The 19,797-nt window shown below is 35.3% G+C and overlaps 1 protein-coding gene across 3 annotated transcripts in view; it reads right to left on the bottom strand.

Moving 5' to 3' along the window:
• f (espin protein forked) overlaps positions 1-19,797 on the bottom strand; it is a 490,027-nt gene that overhangs the window by 428,315 nt on the left and 41,915 nt on the right. Inside the window, exon 1 of one of the 3 annotated variants that reach the window (XM_081736899.1) lies at positions 1,048-1,495. The exons of the other annotated variants lie outside the window; for them this stretch is intronic. The gene's annotated coding sequence lies outside the window, so the exon portion shown is untranslated. Of the gene's footprint in view, positions 1-1,047; positions 1,496-19,797 lie in introns of those variants that run through there. 3 annotated transcript variants of the gene reach the window in all.

The raw sequence follows: 19,797 nt of genomic DNA, 5'->3' as shown, positions 1-19,797 counted from the left end.
CTGAGTTAACACGAACATATTTAAAACGATGGGTAATGTTATTGATACATATATATTTATTGGAATCGAAACTTTTGTAGAATAGTCACAATACCTTGAGATGTCGTTACGATTCGTTTCCAATTCATTAGTGTAATTAATATGAGAATTGTTTGTATACAATTAATATTTGTTGCAACAAACACAGCCATCAAAGACAAAATTATCAAAATCCATTCTCAAAAGACCTTTTCTATCTATCACTCGAGGCAGCTCATCCACAATCTTCCTGTAGAAGCACTGATTTGGATTTTATTAATATATAGGTTAGAACTTTGATAAATGTTTTTAAAAAAATTAATGAGAAACATTTATAGTGATTATGTATAAAGTAGGACAATACATGTAGCGATTTGCAGTGTAGGATGGATACACAAAGACGACAATCTTTTTAAATTGTCATTTGGTTGAGTTTCATTTTCTTACTTATGATGTGTAAATTGCAATAAACTGAATAATATTTTTATTTACTAATTTGCGGTTGCAGGGAATTTTGTTTCCAATAAGACTATTTCCTTCAAATTCACTTTCAGTTTCTACCTACCAAATTCGAAGTTTAATATGTTGATTATTCGCATACGATAATTTCCACATTTTTACAAACAATTTCAATATATATATAGCATGGACGTCCGAAGAGGGGTGCAGGGTGGAACCCGGCCCACCTGGCTCACGAAAATGTAAACGCAATATAGCAAACTACGTATATTTAATATCAGAAATACCAGACGTAATATGAATAGCAACCATGGAGATGCTCCCCTCTAGAAAATTTTCTTCGGGCGCCCCTGATATAAATATATATTTTGTCCAATAATTTTCTTGCAAGAAGTTTCATAAATACATTGTTTGCTCTTGAATCAAGACTTGGTCTCTAAGAACTTGAAAATGTAAACACCATTAATTGTTTGTCATCCAGTGTCATGTATGATAGACTGAATAATCTGACATCTTAGTTGAAACTAGGTCTTTTTAATAATAATAATAATAAAAAGAATAGGTACTTACCTGCCGTATATTTCAAAAACACCTCCCCAACTGAACGAGAATTGGATGAAAAATCTTGGAAAATACCAAATAACTTTTCGAAGAAATGTCTATTGCACAAGAAAAAAAAAATAATTAACTACACACACATACACGATGTACTAACAGTGACATCAATTGAACGAATTAATGCTTACAATTATCATTCTTAATTTATTATATTTCCTTCCTTCTTTATCGCGAACTAATCACTTCGTAAAAATATAAACAAATGGTTATCTATGGATATATATAAAATGCACCGCACACACGCACACGACGATGATGTTGATGAGTAAGTGTCGCGAACGTGTTTTTGAGAAAAGACAAAACAACACCACCACTTCAATAACGGAACTGCTCCTCCCGCATGGCTGAAGAAGCGCTGAAGACTCTGGCCTAGTCTCATGCAGTCGCTGGAATGTTCCGAGTGGTTTGCCATTGACATTCAATGTAGGTCAGGAAGTGTGCCAGTGCGCTGCCTCAAGGCCTTTCTACCTTGACCACTCCCACCAAAGAGGAATGCCTTCTTCTCTCCTTCACAATGAATGCATAATCAATGCCCGACATCAACAAAAATACATATTCTTCTTCTTCTTCTATCAAAAATGATTTCTGCCGTCTTCTCACTGATATGCTTTCTATAATACAAATGGGATCGCTTGATAGATATAACTTAAAATATAATGTATGTTTGTACACAAGCATCGGTTTTTCGATAGAGATATTTTTGTGGTTGCATGTATGCACACTTGATGGCCTCAAAGAAGAAAGTGTTTGAGTATCCATAAAAGGGATTTTGTTCTACTTTTGTCGGCTCAGAAGAGAAGCAAGAAAAGCAAGTGAAAATTAGGGTTTTCGAGTTGTTTACGGATCCTTGTGTACGATGCTGATGCTCTTGTGTTTGCCAGACCAAGAGTTTCGGTTGTTATGTCTCAGCTGGTTTGGTTTAACTAACGAATTTCGCCTTAAGAATCATTGAAAGCGAATTTAATTAACGTTACTTGTTTGTTCATTATAGATGATCTCAGCGTGGTATTCAGTCAGAATCTCGTGTAGTTATTACTTGACAACACAAAATCTAGCAGGGGCATGCTGGAAAAGTGGTTGAGTCCAAGGGTCTATGACTCGATCCCAGGTCGTATGAATTTGTGGTAGATAACAATGTGTTTATGGGCTTTTCTCGAAGTCTTTCCGCTTCTTTCTACCTTATCATTCCACCATTGTACCATAACCAATTTTCTCCGTTTGCCTAAAGTGCTTAAGCGTCAGATGTTAAAGGTTTCATTTTACAAAATGGGGGGACAAGGTGGCTCAGTGGTACAGCGCTTACCTCTAGTGCATGAAGTCCTTGATTCGATCTCCGGCCAATAAGTTTGTTGTCCCGTGGATTTTCTTGGGTATTCCAGTTTTCTCTCACATTATCACTCCACTCCTAATTCTTCCATCATCATTCACTTGCCTTAATCACCCGTCTCACTTAACCTACAGGGCATAACGTGTATCGTTACACTGAGAGATTTTTCATTTTACAAAATCTAGCAAGAAATATATTTCTGATATTTTTTTTTCTCATCTACTTGGTAATGATTCAATACATCTTGCTGTATTGTATGTAGTTATATGTCAACTAGTTGGCAAAACGTCATAGAGCAAAAATATTACTCAAATGAAAAGAACTATTGAGGACTATGATTTTAAAAGCATAGGATGTTCTTTTTCTTTTAATGCATCTAATGAGTAAAACTGAAATAAATCGAATTCTACAGATCTGGTCGAAATTAAATTTATAAAGGTTTTAATTAAATATCATGGTTCTACAGTATACTCTATTAGTGGAAGGAGACAGCTGACTAAGTAATTGTAAAAGAAACTGGAAGAAAACGGTAGTACCCTGCGTAAACTCAAGATCACAACGTTTGTCCGCAATACATTCGGATTGAATATGACTTAGGATCGAACTATAGGACTAAAAGTCAAATCCTAGACGTTGTATCTGTCACTCATTAATTATGTATATACATTAAACGTTTCACTATTGAAAAACTGTCGTTGGAGCACTTTTTGACTACCACAAAATTCCATGTTATTCAAGTGTTTGTATTAAAAAAAAAAAGTCTCCTTGTTAGTGAAATCGATAATTAAAATTCTTGTTTCATGTATAAGCTTGGTATGATTAGAAAGAATAAGGGAGGATTGTAAACGTTGAATAATATTATTATTTCAATCATCTTTATGTCGAGAATTCTTTATTTATTCCATTTCATGACAGTCATTATCGAACCACTCTCTCCCTTACATCCAAACAACTTTTCTCGAAGATTACCGGTACCATTCCCATCAATTAATTTTCTCATCAAACTCAGCACCTAACTAAATTGTTTCTCGCAACAGGAAACGAATGATCCGCATCTTTCATGGGAGTGATTAAGTTCGGTTTCAATAAGTGTTTTTTATAATTCGAATAATTGATTTGTTATTCGAATAATGTTCCAATATTCGTATAATGTTTCAAAGAACATTTGGTTATTTGAATAAAAGCAGAAAAAATAATCAAATAATTTTGAAGAATAATTTCAACCTACGAGTTCAACTTAGGTCCAACCGTTTAATCCCGAGGAAATTGATCGTTTTAGAATATTAGTTATCAACAGGAGAGATATACCACATTAATGAGCCATGGCTGTCTTAGGAATTACAAACCTGATGATACCCAAGGCTAGTTGCATCGTCAATCAACATTCGCTACTAAAATCACGGAAGGTAATTTAACTTCTGTTTACTAGTGTTAGATGATAGTTTACTATACACACATTTTCTTCGAAGATCAAGGTCTGCTCTTAACATTATTCAACGGAAGAATAGGTCGGCTTTCCGATCTCCTCCTAGTGATAATGTCTTTGTACCGGTGGCAAGATTCGATCCATTGACAATTGATAATAAGAAAAAAAGATTTATTTTCTAATTTACTATACTATCTTAAGTCTTCATCCCGGCGAAATTAAAATACCGCTAATTTTACACTAATTATGTGATATCTCCAAATAGATAAAAGATAATTGAAATATGGAACAAGAACGCCTTAGACAATATTATTTTGCGTGAGGTACCCTTATCACAAGTCACCTTGTGGCTTTCCGTTTTCAGCTGTTTAGAAACGCGAAAATAAATGCCGATTTTCAAAATGGCTCGAAATCGAAAGCAGATAAGTGAGTCGTGATAACGGTTTCTCATGTAAAATAATATTGGCTAGGGCGCACTTGTTCCACATTTCGATTATCTTTTATCTATTTGAAGAGATTACATAATTACTGTAAAATTAGCGGTATTTTAATTTCGCCGTGGTACCTTGAAGAAAGAGTTGAGAAAACGACTCATAAAATGCTTCGTGCGGAGTATTGTACTGCATGGGTCAGAAACATGGACATTACACAAAAATGATGAAAAACGACTGGGAGCTTTCGAAATGTGGATGTGGAAAATAATGGAGAGAATTAGTTGGTTCGAGCAGAAAACGAATGAGGAAGCGTTAGAAATGGTGGGGGAGAAAATAACAATTTTAGATATTATTACGGAGAGAAAGAGAGACTGGTTGGGGCATTGGGTAAGAATGAGCTGTATTATGAGGGACGTTTTAGAGGGTATGGTGGCAGGAAAGAGAGGGAGGGGGCGAAAAAGACTGTAATCAATGGACGATATCAAAACCGAGAAATCGTACGTGAAGACGAACAGGTTAGCAGAAGACCGTGGAACATAGAAGCTTCTCAGTTACAGCAAGTGACCTGCCAATAATGGCAGAATACCTAATGATGATCTTAATTGATGCATTTAATATTGTAGAAGTTTCTTTACAATATTTTGACTCAGGAAAATTCCAAGCTTCACCTATCAGCATCAAGAGTCACGGAAGATAATGTAACTTCTGTTTACAACTATTAGATGATGCGAAAACAAAGACCTTTCACAAAAGAAGTAATTGTCCAAAGCAAATACAAGACTCTTATAACATAATTATATTTACTTCCGGAGATAATAGTAGTAGTAACTGAATCAAGTAAGCAAACAATTTCCAGTAAGAAAATGACCTACTGCTGCTAGTAAACATTTCTAATCTCTAACAAACGTTAACACATCCAGTACGCGTGTGTATATTTTACAACAACGACAATCTTCTGATGACGTTTTCTTCTTCTTTTTCTACCTCGATTGGTTTGCTTCGGGTAATCAACTTCATGTTGCTTCACAAGACAATAGAAAAGCGTTTGTTGAAAGGCGAAGTGAAATTTTCTGTCAACATCGTGTGGAAAATATCGTTTGTTAAGTTCTTTGTTGTTTGATGGTCATGGTTAACGCCTTCAACACTACCAATGGTATTTATCTCAATTTCCGGTTGAAGCATTTTTTGTACCACATTCCTTTCAAAGTCGCAGCAGTAATATTTCTGCATTAAAAACACACACACAAATATCGTAAACTTTCTAACACTTTTTTTCTCTTCCTGAACACTAGACCATTGATTCATAAACATTTTTCATAGGTGGAAGATGAATGTTGTAAAAGCTGTTAACGACAAGAAATGCACACGACCTTAACAAAATGTTTGTATGTAGTATTCAAGTATAAAGGAAATAAGATCCAACTGATCATAATAACACGTGTTGAAAGCGTTAACACATTCTCATAGTAAAATTTAAAAAGAAAAAAAAAATGATTTGGTATTTGGATAATTTTATTAATAGAAATATTAATATCAAAAATTATATTAAAATGTCCGCTATTTTTTAATATTTTAATTTTGATATTTTCTTGATCTATATTCATCATATAAAAACAGAAAGATCATACGTGAAGACGAAGAGGTTAGCACAGGACCGTCGAGCACGGAAGCTTCTCAGCTGCGGCAAGTGACCTGCCAGTAAGGGCAGAATACTGATGATGATATTAAAATTCAAATATTGTATAGGGCACTTGAAAATAACCACTTATTCTCTCTTTAACTATCTAATCTAATATAAATAAAACAAAGAGTGTTTGTCTGTGTGTCTGCCTGTGTGCGGCCTTGGAAACAAACGAGTGGACCGAGAGTTACTAAATTTCGGTCACGGGTATCTTGGTCCAGACCCCAGACCAAGACGAAGCGTTTTTATTTAAATTTGAACCAGGGGATCTCAGAGGGACATTTACCGGGACATGTAAAAGTAGTAGAAAATGACCGATATTAGTGTCGAATTCATAGTTTTCACGGTCGCTGAGATTAATGGTGAAACTCCGATCGTATTAACTTCCAAATTCACTCCATTCGGCTGCGGACCGGGGGTCACTGGGAAGGGGATACCTAGACATGTAAAAATAATCCAAAATAACCGATATTACTGTCAAATCTATAGTTCTCGCGGTCGCTCAGATCAATGGTGATATTCCATTAGCGATGACTTTCAAATTTAGCTACCCTTGCATGTGGACGGGGATTCATCTGCAGGAGGGAGTTACCGAGACATGTAAAAATAATCCAAAATGACCGATATGGCAAATCCATAGTTTTCGCGGTCGCTGAGATGAATGGTGATGTACCCACAGACGTTGACTTCCAAATACAACTCCCATACGAAGAATGGGCATTTCAGCTAGTTTACAATAAAAAGAGGGAACAAATGATTGCCAAACATGTTGTTATTCCACCGATGCTCAATTTCACCTGAATAATGTGATTGATATTAAAATACCAACCAATTGTAATATCATCTAATCATTGTTTATTTTACTAATATTCTAACTCCGTGTTATATAATGATGTAATTTAACGATATTTCATTGACAGAATACTTGTCAGTGAATCGTCGAAATTTTACTAGAAAACTTTTTACCCCAGGCTACTAAGCCATTTTTTGATAATTCTATATAATACGTAAAACGTACTACAAATCTCATCTGAACTCACATTGGGAATTCCCTTTCCAATAAACTTGATGAGCATGTTGAAAAATTATATAAAATCGTTGAAAAATTATATTTCTGAAAAAAGTACGTATAACTTGTATTATCATGCTCGATTTCCGGTTGGAACTTTGAGGATATTTAACTCAAAACCAACAATATTGCAAACCTCCCTTACAGTCTACATACACCTAGTCGACATGGAAGTGGATATCTACCCTGCATAGTATCATGTTAATCAATAGACTCATGTGAATATCGGTATGGTTTCCGTTGAGTTAACAAAGAATTGTGTTTTATTTAGGTCAAGGGAACTGATTAAGCTATTCTATTTGTTCCGAAGCTTTTGTCAAGCAAACATGCCTAAGATATCCAATTTTACTGGCAAGCATGCATACTCGAATGTAAAACTATGCAGGCCCGGACTGACCCAGGTGGCTGGGCGGCAATCGCCGCCCAGACAGGGAGCAAATCAAAAGGGGGCCAAATGAAAATTTAAATAGAGAGGTCACATAAATTTGGAATAAAATTACGTAAATCGTAACGAAAATTCATTACACTAACTTCTGGTAGCAATATTAAGATTTTACTATTTATAATTTCTTTCCTGATCTTTTATCACGTAGCAGTCATAGTAGACAATCCCATTACGACTACTCTATGGGTCTATTTATGAGGGATGACGTACTTCGGTGATCACACTGCCCGGGTAATTAGAGACAAGGTCGGATCCAGGATTTTCTGAGAGGGTGCACCAATAACTACCACTACATTTGAATTAAAATTTGATTTTTCTTAATGACTTTAGGCATCTATGGTGAATAAGGAATATTGTTTTGCTTGGTGAATCCTTTTGCTTCAACCTTCAGAAATTCGACTTAAACTATTGTTTTTGCAAAGCCCTGCTTACTTTTAAGCTCCAAACGGAAACATGACGGCAAAAAGTTTTGGAAAGTATTGCTACGTAGTTTCACTGTTAGCTTCTCATTTTAGATAGTGTATACTTAAAAAGTAAGGGGGTGCACGTGCTCCCCTAAATCCGCCCCTGATTAGAGAGGAAGAAAGGAATGAACCAAGTGCGAAGTGGTTTGTAGTAGTACGAAAAAAGGAAGGAAGCAGCCTGGGACCACACTGAGAAAAAAAAATTGTAGGTGGCGTACTTAAAAAGATAGGTTACATGCGTAATTCCTGTAGTTTTTGGACTTAACGTACAGTAGACGTATAACTGAAAACGCGTGTTTTATAATACTTTCTGTATAAGTGTTCCATCTATACGTACCTTCTGTATGAAACAATGTAGGCGATCAGGATTTCACATACAAATGGAAGTATATACATATAGCTGACGAAGGCAACATAAGTATATGCATGTGGTATACGGAAAACTGTTAGATGTCAGACATTCTCTGTGCATTATGTTATGTACCTTCCCGGCATTTGCCTGGTGTGAATGAGGGGAAAAAACTCTAGATGGCTGGCCTGAAGAAAAACTGTTACAACTTTTTGGCTGAGTGTCTCCACCGAGAGCATGCATCGTATTAAATTAGAGTCTACCTTAACATGGCCTTTGACGATATAGTACATACAAACCTGTCAAATCATTAATATTGAATAAATAAAGCAACGCACTGGTATCCAATGTAGCTGATTGATTGGATTTTGACGTCTATTTTCAGCACTGAGGCTATGAAGATGAAACCTACCTCTACCCTTATAGGTTTTGTCCCGTACACGACATCAAACCCGGACCCACTATCAGCCTCTAAGGATCTTAGTGATAACTTTATAGGATACATATATTAGTCAGGAGTGAAAACTTATGTGGTTCGGATCAAACTTAAAACTGCAGGTCCGCATCTCATATAGCCTCTGTACTGAACGGGACGGTAACCTCCAAATCAACCAACTAACATATAAGTCACGTTATTTATTTGCAGTGTACTTGTACAATTGTGTCATTACAGTGTTGAAATTGTATGTGTGACACGAGAGCAATCACCTTGGTCGTCAACAAGATTCAAGATAATGTAGTTTCTAGAATCAACAACACACATGGTCACATTACCTCCTTTAAAAAGTGGTAAGATCAAGCTTCTGATGACCCCTGCATCAAGTGCCCTCAAGGCAGAACACAGGTACTGCATAAGAATTAAGCGTTTACCTCAGCTTTGATATACTAGTAGAATGAGTGGATAAATACAGGGAAAAAATGAGAGCAATATTTTAGGACATAAATATAAAAGTATTTTTCTGAATATGCAATACCTATAGAAGAAAGAATACCTGCGTTTTAATGTGAATTTCAAATGTTTCCTCCTCTACGAGACGTGATTTGCCTCTGCTAGCTTTGGTCCACATAACTCGTTGCTGCTTCCAAGGTAATAAAAGGTTTCAATGGTATGTAGGCTTACAATCTAAAACAACAAAAAAAGTGAATCGAGTAAATGTGGTTCCCCCAAGAGAGATGATGGTAATACTATTCTTCTTTTCTTTTCTGTTTTTTTTTTTTAAATATTTTCTTCCTATCTTTCTTTCTTTCTTTCTTCATTTGTTTTAAAGAATACATGTTTATGCGGCACAATTAACTAGCCGCAAGCTCCAAAACTTAAACCAAAATTATGTTATGAGTGGAACACTTTCCTTAACATTAAAATGTGGCTTCTTCATCAGCGATAAAGCCTTTTCTATAGTATACGGAGACATGCCAGCAACCAGAGGGGGGATAGGGGAGCCTGGTCCCCCCTAAACCTTTCGTGGCCCCTCCAGACCTCTATACAAAATGCACAATTTATACAGTCGTAAGAGAATTTTTAATGACTTAGCTACCCTAACATATTCATGTCCTCCCCCCCCCAAACCTCTGTGGCTGGTTTCGTGCCTGTACGGATATATTTGTTTTTATGTTGTCACCCATTTCTTCTAGTTCGTAAAAATATACCGAGCATAATAACGGAAAGTTGAAAGAAGACTTACCTTACACCGAACAAACTATTTATAATAGACACATAAAAAAATAAATTACTTCTTCGACCACATTTACAACATGATGCTGCACCACTCTACGTTAAAATATGGGAAAATTTTCCATTCATTTTTGAGAATTTGCTTGTATGGTTTTTTGATCCCGATCTCGAGTCTCGACACAAAATTTGACCCCGATTAGGTGAGTTACGCATATGAGGTTTTGTTTTGAAATACATGACACAAAGTTTGATCCGATATGATCAGTTCCTTGTATGGGTTTTTGTTTTGCAATATATGACACAAAATTTGATCTGGATTGGATCAATTCCTTGTATGGGTTTTTGTTTTGGAATACATGTCACAAAGTTTGATCCCAAATGGATCAATTCCTTGTATAGGTTTTTGTTTTGGAATACATGTCACAAAAATTGATCCCGATTGGATGAGTTCTGTGTATAGGTTTTTGTTTTGGAATAGATGATGTAATGTTTGATCCTGATTGGATGAAGTCCATGTATGAGTTTTTGTTTTGGAATATATAACACAAAGTTTGATTCCGATCAGATTAGTTCCGTGTATGATGTTTTGTTTTGAAATACATGACACAAAGTTGATTCGATTAGAGGAGTTTCGTGTACAGGTTTCTGTTTTAGAACCCATGACACAAAGTTGATCTCGATTGGATGAATTTCGTATATGGGTTTTTGTTCTGGAATACATGACACGAAGTTTTAATCCCGACCGGATGAATTCTGTGCACAGATTTGCTTTGAAAAATAAGACACAAAATTCGACGGCCAATAACTCAAGAACTGTAAGCCTCCACAAGATATTACAAATATTATAATATATTATAATACTTCAAAAACTATCATGGGAAATTTGAAATCTATCGAATCATTTAATATATTTGGGTTTTCGCGTATGAAAATCTAACACAAAATTTGATAGCCGATAACTCGAGAACACCTGCACAACATAACATTCCACACGATTTCACACTAGAAGATCAACCGCTATACCATGTTGGATCTTGACCGGATAAATTTGGTGTATGGGTGTTTGCTTTCGATAATATGATACAAAATTTGCTCGCCCACAGCTTGAGAACCATATGGGTTGTGTCACTTTTGATTTGAATAGAGGACTAATAGAGAAGATGTCTGGTTTCCGTTTTCTTGCTATATATTCCAATGGTTGGTGTTTACATGAATAACAATACTCTTAGTTTTCTTTATAAATTATTTACGTCTTAGGTATCAAAGAATTAAAACTTGCTTGTCCTTCAGCCACCGACATACGAAAGATGCTACTTTAAAATGCAGATCTTCCATTGACAACCAATGTGCAAGATTGGGGTCAGTAAACGCAAATCACAAAATCACTTCACTTTTTATACAAGTTTCTAGGTTTTATTGTCTGCACGTTCTTCATGGCCACAATGGAGTCTTATCTGTGTCTTGATCCATACACCATCATCGTTCTGCTGGGTAAATTACCTACTTCACGTTTCTCATCTGTCATCTTATTTAACAGCCACGTCAGAAGATGGGGGAGACCGCGCTTTCCTTCTCTTAAAAACACTATAATCACTTTCAAATCACCTACTTTATCACGAGTTCCTCTCGTAACTACTATATCCTATCATTAAAGATCAGGTTACGAACATATCATCATGGATATCTTCAATCATATATAGAACTTGGTTATCAGTTGGAACTTCTTCCGAAATCAATAGCAAGTTACAGAAGTGGGTCAGAAGGTTATCCAACTCAAGACAAGTAGACCGCACCTCATGTGTCTCTTCTTCCTACGGGCATCTTTTTCGGTGGATGCTCTACGACTGATGAGATGGTCATGAAGAGAGAAAAGGTGTTGTATGTGTTAGAAAGTCTAAATGAATCAACGCATGCTGACCTTAACTCTTGTGCACCTGTTTCAGGGAGAGTATATTGTAGGCGCTGGAGTTAACTAGAGAAACATGTACGAAAGAGAAATACATAGTAGATATGTGTGTCTGAAATTTCTCTTTCTTAATCTAATGTGATATGTAGATGTTTTACAATTTCGCTCTTTGTATCTGTTACACTCAGAGAAAACTACGGTATAATATTAACCACACTAAAATTAGTTATTCAGTACTGGGTCAATTTATTCAAAATGGTGGAGAACTGCGTTTAACGAGAGTTGAATTGAGTTGATTTTGAGTTTAACATCCCGTTCAGCAGCCTGTCTGTATGAGACGTGGACCTACTGATTAACGTGGTTTCCGGACAACATGAGCTCCCGCCGGGAATTACGTTTGATAAGGGGGGAAAATGCCAAGAGACTAGACGTATACAAATCAATAGAACCCATAAAACTAAAAAAGTGTAAGAAATGAGTAAATGGAAAATCTTCATGCGTACTTTTTGAGGAAAGCAAGGTTTCTTGTAATTATAAAAATTGATACATTATCTTTTATTTTTGATATAGTTACCTAGAATTTGAATTGAGAATAGCCCAAATCACGGGTAATTTAATGAATAAGTAATAAATTCTATACTTTTTTTTATATAGTTACCTAGAATTTCAATTAAGGATAGCCCACATAACGGGTAATTTAATTAATAAGTGAATAATTCTATATTCTTATTTTTGATGTAGTTACCTAGAATTTGAAGTAAAGATGGTTTAAATCACAGGTAATTAAATTCATATGTAATAAATTCTATATTTTTGATGTAGTTATTTATAATTTGAATAAGAGTAGCTTAAATTTGTGGATATACGCTTGAATGGAAAAGCATCGTTAGTGATAAGGGGAATAAAAAAAGTTGAATACTACTGTTGTGGCGTAACGGAATTATAAATTATTCGACTAAACAATATTCATAATAAAGTAACTCATTTTGACAGCAACATTTTTGAAGGTACCGCTAACTTTTAAAATATAGTAAACTATCTGAAAAGAAAACGGCTACATGAAAGTATGATCAAGAAATCCTTTATATTTTCCACGTGGAACTAAGAACAAATTATATGTTTTAAAAAAATTCATTAGTCACTTTATTCATTAATTATTATGGTCACTTGAGGACAAAGGAAGGTAACCATGTGTATCAGAATAACCAGTTAAACGACGGCAACCACATAATTTGAATGCAGCAACCACGTTTTAAGACAACGCTGCCGCATATGTGAAACACAATCTTCGCAACTCATCTAATGTATCCAACCTTATGTCATGTTACGTGTCGCTAGGGATCATTTGGTACTCAAGAACCATAGTTCCTCGGTCGGTAACTACATCCCGTGAAGAATTACGGCCATTTGCAAAGGAACAAGTCATCTTTACAAGAAAAAGAAAATAAAAAAAAAAGCAAGTAAGAAAAATTTCAAGCATCACTCAGGTATGCTACGCATTACTTTTGTTTTTATATTTATAAGTTATTTCTGTTCCGTTTGGAGGTTACTGGTAGTTCAGTTACGCGCGTTTCTTCACATACCCTATTTCTCAACAGTTTCTTTTATATAAATATGTTTGTTTTTAGTACCATAAGACAAAATAATAATTATATATAAAACATGTGTCCATCTTTCGAAAACTGACACGTATCATAAAAGAATATCTTATTTGCTATTTGGCAACAAATTTATTACATTTTTTAAAACAAGAAATAAATGTAATTTGGTAAGCACACAAACATTTTTTTTTTGTTGGTAAAGAAACATATTGTTTATAACAATATTTTAAAAAAATCGATGCCACATGAATAGTTCTGAATCCATGTAGTTAAATTATGTGCATTTCAGAAATTTAATGAAGCATTTCTACAGTTTACTTCTTTGAAAATTAGACAAAACAAAATGTTATTACAACGTGAGAAATGTTTACTAACCAAAACTTCTGCATAATTTTATCCTGTTTATCCGCGTGTCCGTCCGTTCACATGGTGGATACGGATTAGGATTAGGAATTAGATTTCTGGACTTTCTGCAACTATGACCATGATAGAACATCACGTATGAGGATAATGTTCCTTGGTGATCAGGCTATTCGAGGAAAGGGAAGGCAGAAAGGATTGGGGAAGGAAGAAAGTTGCCTAAGACTTGTATGTTAGGTACTAGGCCTTAGGTCAGCCGTGTGCAACAGCCGGCCTTAACCCTAACCCTGTCTTATGGCCCGCTGGTCAGTTATTGAAAACAATAATTATTATAATTTTCCTTTTTCACAAAACCTGTTAAGAGTGAACTGAAAATTTTCTACCGATCACACAGTGCGAAACGTGGTAACGCCCTGAAGACAAGCACTTGGCAAGCGTAGGTAATTGGGGGAAATTTCCCTCGGTATAAGGATTGCTAGATGTACCGAGAAAATTCTAAATACATTATTCTGCTCCTCTTTAGTGAGTAAATACAGTATTTTGGGTACCAGTATAACAGTTGTTTTGTGTTATTGTGATGTAAATTACGATGAACATGTTCCATCATTTAATACTATACTATTCAATTGTATACTATACTATACTATTTAATACTATAAAAATGATATACCTACAGTGAGGCCCGAGACGCCATTTAATGCTCTGTGATTGGCCCGCCCACTGTTCCAATTTGCACACCCCTGCCTTAGATGGACGACCAAGAGTCGAAATTTTCGAGAGTTCGATCTTTAATCGTTTCTCTGTCGGATTAGATTATGCAGAATTTAGAATTAAGATGAATTAGGAGACAATTAAGTTGGAAATGGCTTCGGTAAATGTGAACTTCTATTTTGATTATTTTATTTTTTGTTACGGATTTATTTTACAAAAAAAAGTCCTATATATATTTACACTGTGTCCGCGTGTCTGTCCGAAAAACACAAAATCTCAAGAAGTATTTTACGAATCACCATCAATTTTGGCCAGGACATACAAGATCGAAAGTTAAGAATCGATTTGTTGATGGTGATCCATCAAGATTAATCCTAAGATATGGATAATCAAAAAAACGGTTCTCTACGTATTCTTATGGGAGTAATTATGGATATTATTCTTACTTGATATACTACCTGCAATTCAGATTATCGTATTAGTATATTGCTCAGGATTCAAAATATTAATCAATCCGTGGGACACAACGGTAAAACTAACTTAATTACATTCTACTCGATAAATGGAAAAAGTAAGGGGAAATATAAAAATCGAACTTCAACTATTACAGTAGTATTCTGTACGAATCCAAACTTCTTTGCGTGGTGTACAATGTGATATTGCTAAGCACATAAAGAGTGGTTAGCATTCTTGCTTCACAATCGGCAGATTTTCGATTTTAGATCCGGTAGCCTACTATCTTAATTGAAGTTTCACCAGTGTCTTTCCTCGTTTCATGAAACGAATGCATGGACAATACCTTTAAATAAAGGATGGTCAACCTTCTTCCAGTTTCTTTCCGATTATATCGTTCCTGTTGCGTAGTGTTGCTGAGGAGACAAGATTTGGGGATTGTCTCCTCTCAAAATGATGTACTGAAAGTGTTTTCTCATATCGAAAATCAGACCTATATTTGTTTCTATTCGAAGAACTCTGTCTCATCTCGTATTTTGTAAGGAAAAAATATGCTTTGTCTCGTTCCATATGCAACACTACTGTTGCTGTCGCTAATTGTTAAAGAGTTCAGTCTAAATTTGCGTTGTGGACTAAATGTGCAAGATTGTTAAATCAAGCTACAATCTGAAACATATGCAGTAGCGGGTCTTGAGGGAAGACACGCTACTTATTATTATTTTTTTTTTTTATCGTTACAAACTAAGCGAAGAAAACTTACCTAGTGTAATGCATACAAGTAAGGTAAAGTTTTCCCCTCAGTTATATCGATAAAATTTTAGTTTTCTCGTGTGTGACTTCCCTCAAGACCCGCCTCTGTACATGAGTAGGATTTAGTTTTGTATTTTACGTACCTTATGAAAGAATGAAGTTAAAACATGAAAATGAAATGAAATCTTTAAGTTTTCCGTCCCACGATTATGCCGGCTAGGATAAAAGAGACAGTGATGATGAAAAATGAAGGAAAGAGTGGTATGAATAAAAGTGGGAGGAAACGGGAGAACTCCGAGAAAACCCACGCACACGATGTTTGTCCACCACAATGTTCACTTGATATTGAATCATAAGAAAGTGCTTCTTTCTAGACCAATGTATTTTGCATTAATTGATTTCAAGAGCTTGAATAATACTTATCAGTATACTTTAAGAGCCTGACTTACTAAAAATAATACAGAATTTACCATTTTTCTTTTGCTTGTTTTTCATAAGTGAAAAGGGATAATATAATGCATTTTACCACAATCATATAATAATGTTAATCTACAACAGAAGATATGAACTTAACAATTTTCAGTGTTGCCATCCATACAAATTACAGTGTTCCTAGAATAACATTTTCCCCTAAATCTAAGTTAAGGCAGCGAATTGAGGAACGTACTCAACTGCATTTGATTATGTTGTCTTGCAATCAAATAATATTTGCATTTAGTTTGTAATAAACAAAATAGTTTTAACAAAATGGTTTTTAATTTATTTAAGAAGTAGTTCACAGAATACTAAAACAACATGATACGTAATGAATTGCAGTTCAGTTCGTTCCTCTAGTCGTTACTTTAACTAAGATTTTGAGGGAAATGTTATTCCGGTAACACTGTAATTTCTATGTATGGCAACACTGGAAATTCTTCAGGTTCATATTTCCTGTTGTAGAATAACATTATCTATGATTGTGGTAAGTTACGTTTCATTACATCTTTCACTTACGAAAAACAAGCAAAGGAAGAATGGTAAATTTTGTATTATTTTTAGTATGTCAGGCTCTTAATACACACACACTTCCAAGAATTACACAGTGTATTGGAAGTTTCTGTGTTCAAAAAGGTAACACTATATTGAAATGTTTTATATAATAGATTTTTAAAAAAACGGGCCTCTTCGAACGTAAAAACATGTCTGTATATACCTCTGCACGTTGTACAGCGTAGATCTTTCTTAGGATATATACGAGGATCATTCAATAAGTAAAGAGACAAAGTCAATATTTTTAACACTAATCAATATTTTTTTTTTGTTTCAGGGGTGTTAGCTGGCAACCTTGGGATATGCTCTGATCTGCTGTTTCGTAATTTTATGTCAACATAACTTCAAAAATATCAATTCATCATGGCAAGTCCTCTAGAAGATTGCACCTTAGAAGAACAGCGCTCAGTCATTAGGTTTTTAGTCGCAGAAAGTGTAAAACCAAGTGAAATTTTTTTCTCGAATGTTGAGACAGTACGGTAACAGTTGTAGGAACCGTGCGAATGTGTACAAGTGGGTTGATCGGTTTAAAAGTGGCCGAACAAGTGTAGGTGATGAACCCCGATGTGGACGTCCAGTGGAAGTTTCTGGTTCTTCGTTGGAATCGAGGACTGACGGACTTATTCGTGATAACAGAAGAATTACTGTTGAAATGATAGCTGAGGAAATTCAAGTAAGTGTTGGAACTGTTCACAATGTCATTAGGAAAATTTTAAAGTACAGAAAAACGTGTGCCAGATGGGTTCCCAGACAATGAGGAAGTTAAAGCAGAGGTGCAAAGGTGGCTTCGGGGTAAATCTAAAGATTTCTTCGCCAAGGGAATTAGGAAGCTGCAAGAAAGATGGGACAAATGCATAACTGTAAAGGGTGATTATATTGAAAAATAGCCTTAGTGTTGAAAGATTCAAATAAATCTTTATTGAGCTATAGCAATTTGTCTCTTTACTTACTGAATGCCCCTCGTATAAAGATGGAATTTGGTTTACAGATCATACATTAATTACAAAGAAGCATGCATTCATAGTGCACAGTAACTTGATGGACATCCTGTACAATGTTTCAAAATTCTACGTACGTTGGTAATGATCATTTCAGAAAGGACACATGTGTTCTTATATTACAGCACGGGCGTCTCTGGCGGGGGGACAGAGGGGACGCGTCCTCCCAAATATTGTGAGTGTGAGATGAATGGATCAATGCTGAAAGTATTTAGATCTATATGGAAGAAGTAAAAACATAGGCAGAACAAATTAAAGTTATAACTGTTCTTAAACATTAGGTTAATGTGATTAGTATGTCCGCCTGACTTGAGTCACCTTCAAAGAAGGATTTTTCTAAAAGTTACGCTTCTTGGTTAGCAGGCCCGTATCCAGCCCAAAAATGTAGGGGGGGTAGAAGTTATGGGGGCCGACCTAACCATATTATAGTTCATTTGCAAGCCTACCATGAACATTTTAGGGAGCCAGTGAAAATTTAGGGGAGCCGGCCCCACTAGCCCCCCGTTGATACGGGCCTGTTGGTTAGTCAAAGTAGTCTCGGCTGCAGACAAACAGTTTCTTCATTGCTTAATCAGCAACAATTGGTTTCCATGACGAAGGGAGACTGGAGAAGGGAAGGAAAGGATGTATAGAAAGTTTATCTGTGAATTAAGAAGGGAGATCTTCAACGATAGGGAAATATACAATAGAAGCGAAGTGACGAGAGGAATTTAAAAGGATAGAGAAATTTGAATATTACATATGAGAGTGAATTTTATGCAAATACTGTAGAAGGGCAGCAAGGGGCAACTACTATGACAATATAGAAACTAAAGATGGAAATGAGTGATGAGCAAATTGAGCTTTAGCAAGATAAAAAGAATAGATTGAGGAGCCGGATGACAGCAAGAATAAATTGTACTTTTTGGACATTAAAACGGAAAAAGAAGTAAACGAGAATGGTTCATTGAACAAGTTCAAAAACCATACAGCGAATTTAAGAACAAAAAGATAGATATTATACCTTTTGAGTTTATTAAGAATACAGAAAAAGAATGAAAATAAAAAATACGAAATTCGCAATCAAACGAAGTGTCATTGTAAAACTTCTTTCAGAGAGTTAAGATGTTGTTAGGTAAAAAATCGAAATATATGAGGATTATAAAACTACACTGCTGCAAATGCGTTTAAGAACACAGAGCAGCAATTCACTGATAGGAAATCAAGATGAAGAAATTACCTAAGAACCATTTTATATATAAACTTATTTTTTTCGGCAAGTAATCTACCAGTGACGGAAAAAAATTATGATGAATTGTGTTGCTAAAGGTATAGAAAGTGCAGATGCAATTAGTAAAATAGATTCCAGTTTACTCATAATTTTGACGTAACTTTAGTTGGGGTCTACTAGCATTCTAGTCGTCCCCGTCTCCCCCAATTTTAACATACCATAGACGCCCATGCATTACAGCACAATTTGTACTTTAACTTTGAATATGCTTTAACAACAGACACAATACTAGACGTACTACTATAAAGTTTTATTTAACAAAGGGAAGACAACACGCAAATATTTTTTTTTTCAAGAGAGACTCAAACGTGACAAATAACTTTAAGAAAATGTCAAATAAAATATCTGAGGCGTGTTGAACAATTGTAACTGGTTTACTGGATCTACCTAGGTAAATGCACAAGTCCATAAAGGAAAGAAACTGCACAGCGAGCTATAAAAACAAACAACAATAAAATAATATAAGCAGAAAAAGCAAAAAAAGAAAGAAAAGAAAAGGGCAAAGCATGTGCACGGACCTAATATAAAAGTAACAAGTTGCATCGTTGCTGTTGAAAGTAGATGAGTGCTAGATGCTTTATTTTTATTTATTTTTTTTAATACGCCGATGTGGGACAGCCGAAACACTCGTCCGCCATGGTCAGTTCGCGGAAAACAAGTGAACGTCCGTTGCCAGAAGCCTCTGTTCTAATTATTCTTTTTGAACAGAAATATCATACGAAACACAACTTTTTTTCTTACTATTATTTTCTGATAC

Source organism: Thermobia domestica, chromosome 13 (assembly GCF_964235325.1).
Source record: "Thermobia domestica chromosome 13, izTheDome1.hap1.1, whole genome shotgun sequence".
Taxonomy (NCBI): Eukaryota; Metazoa; Arthropoda; class Insecta; order Zygentoma; family Lepismatidae; genus Thermobia; species Thermobia domestica.
This window is presented reverse-complemented; position numbering and strand designations above follow the sequence as displayed.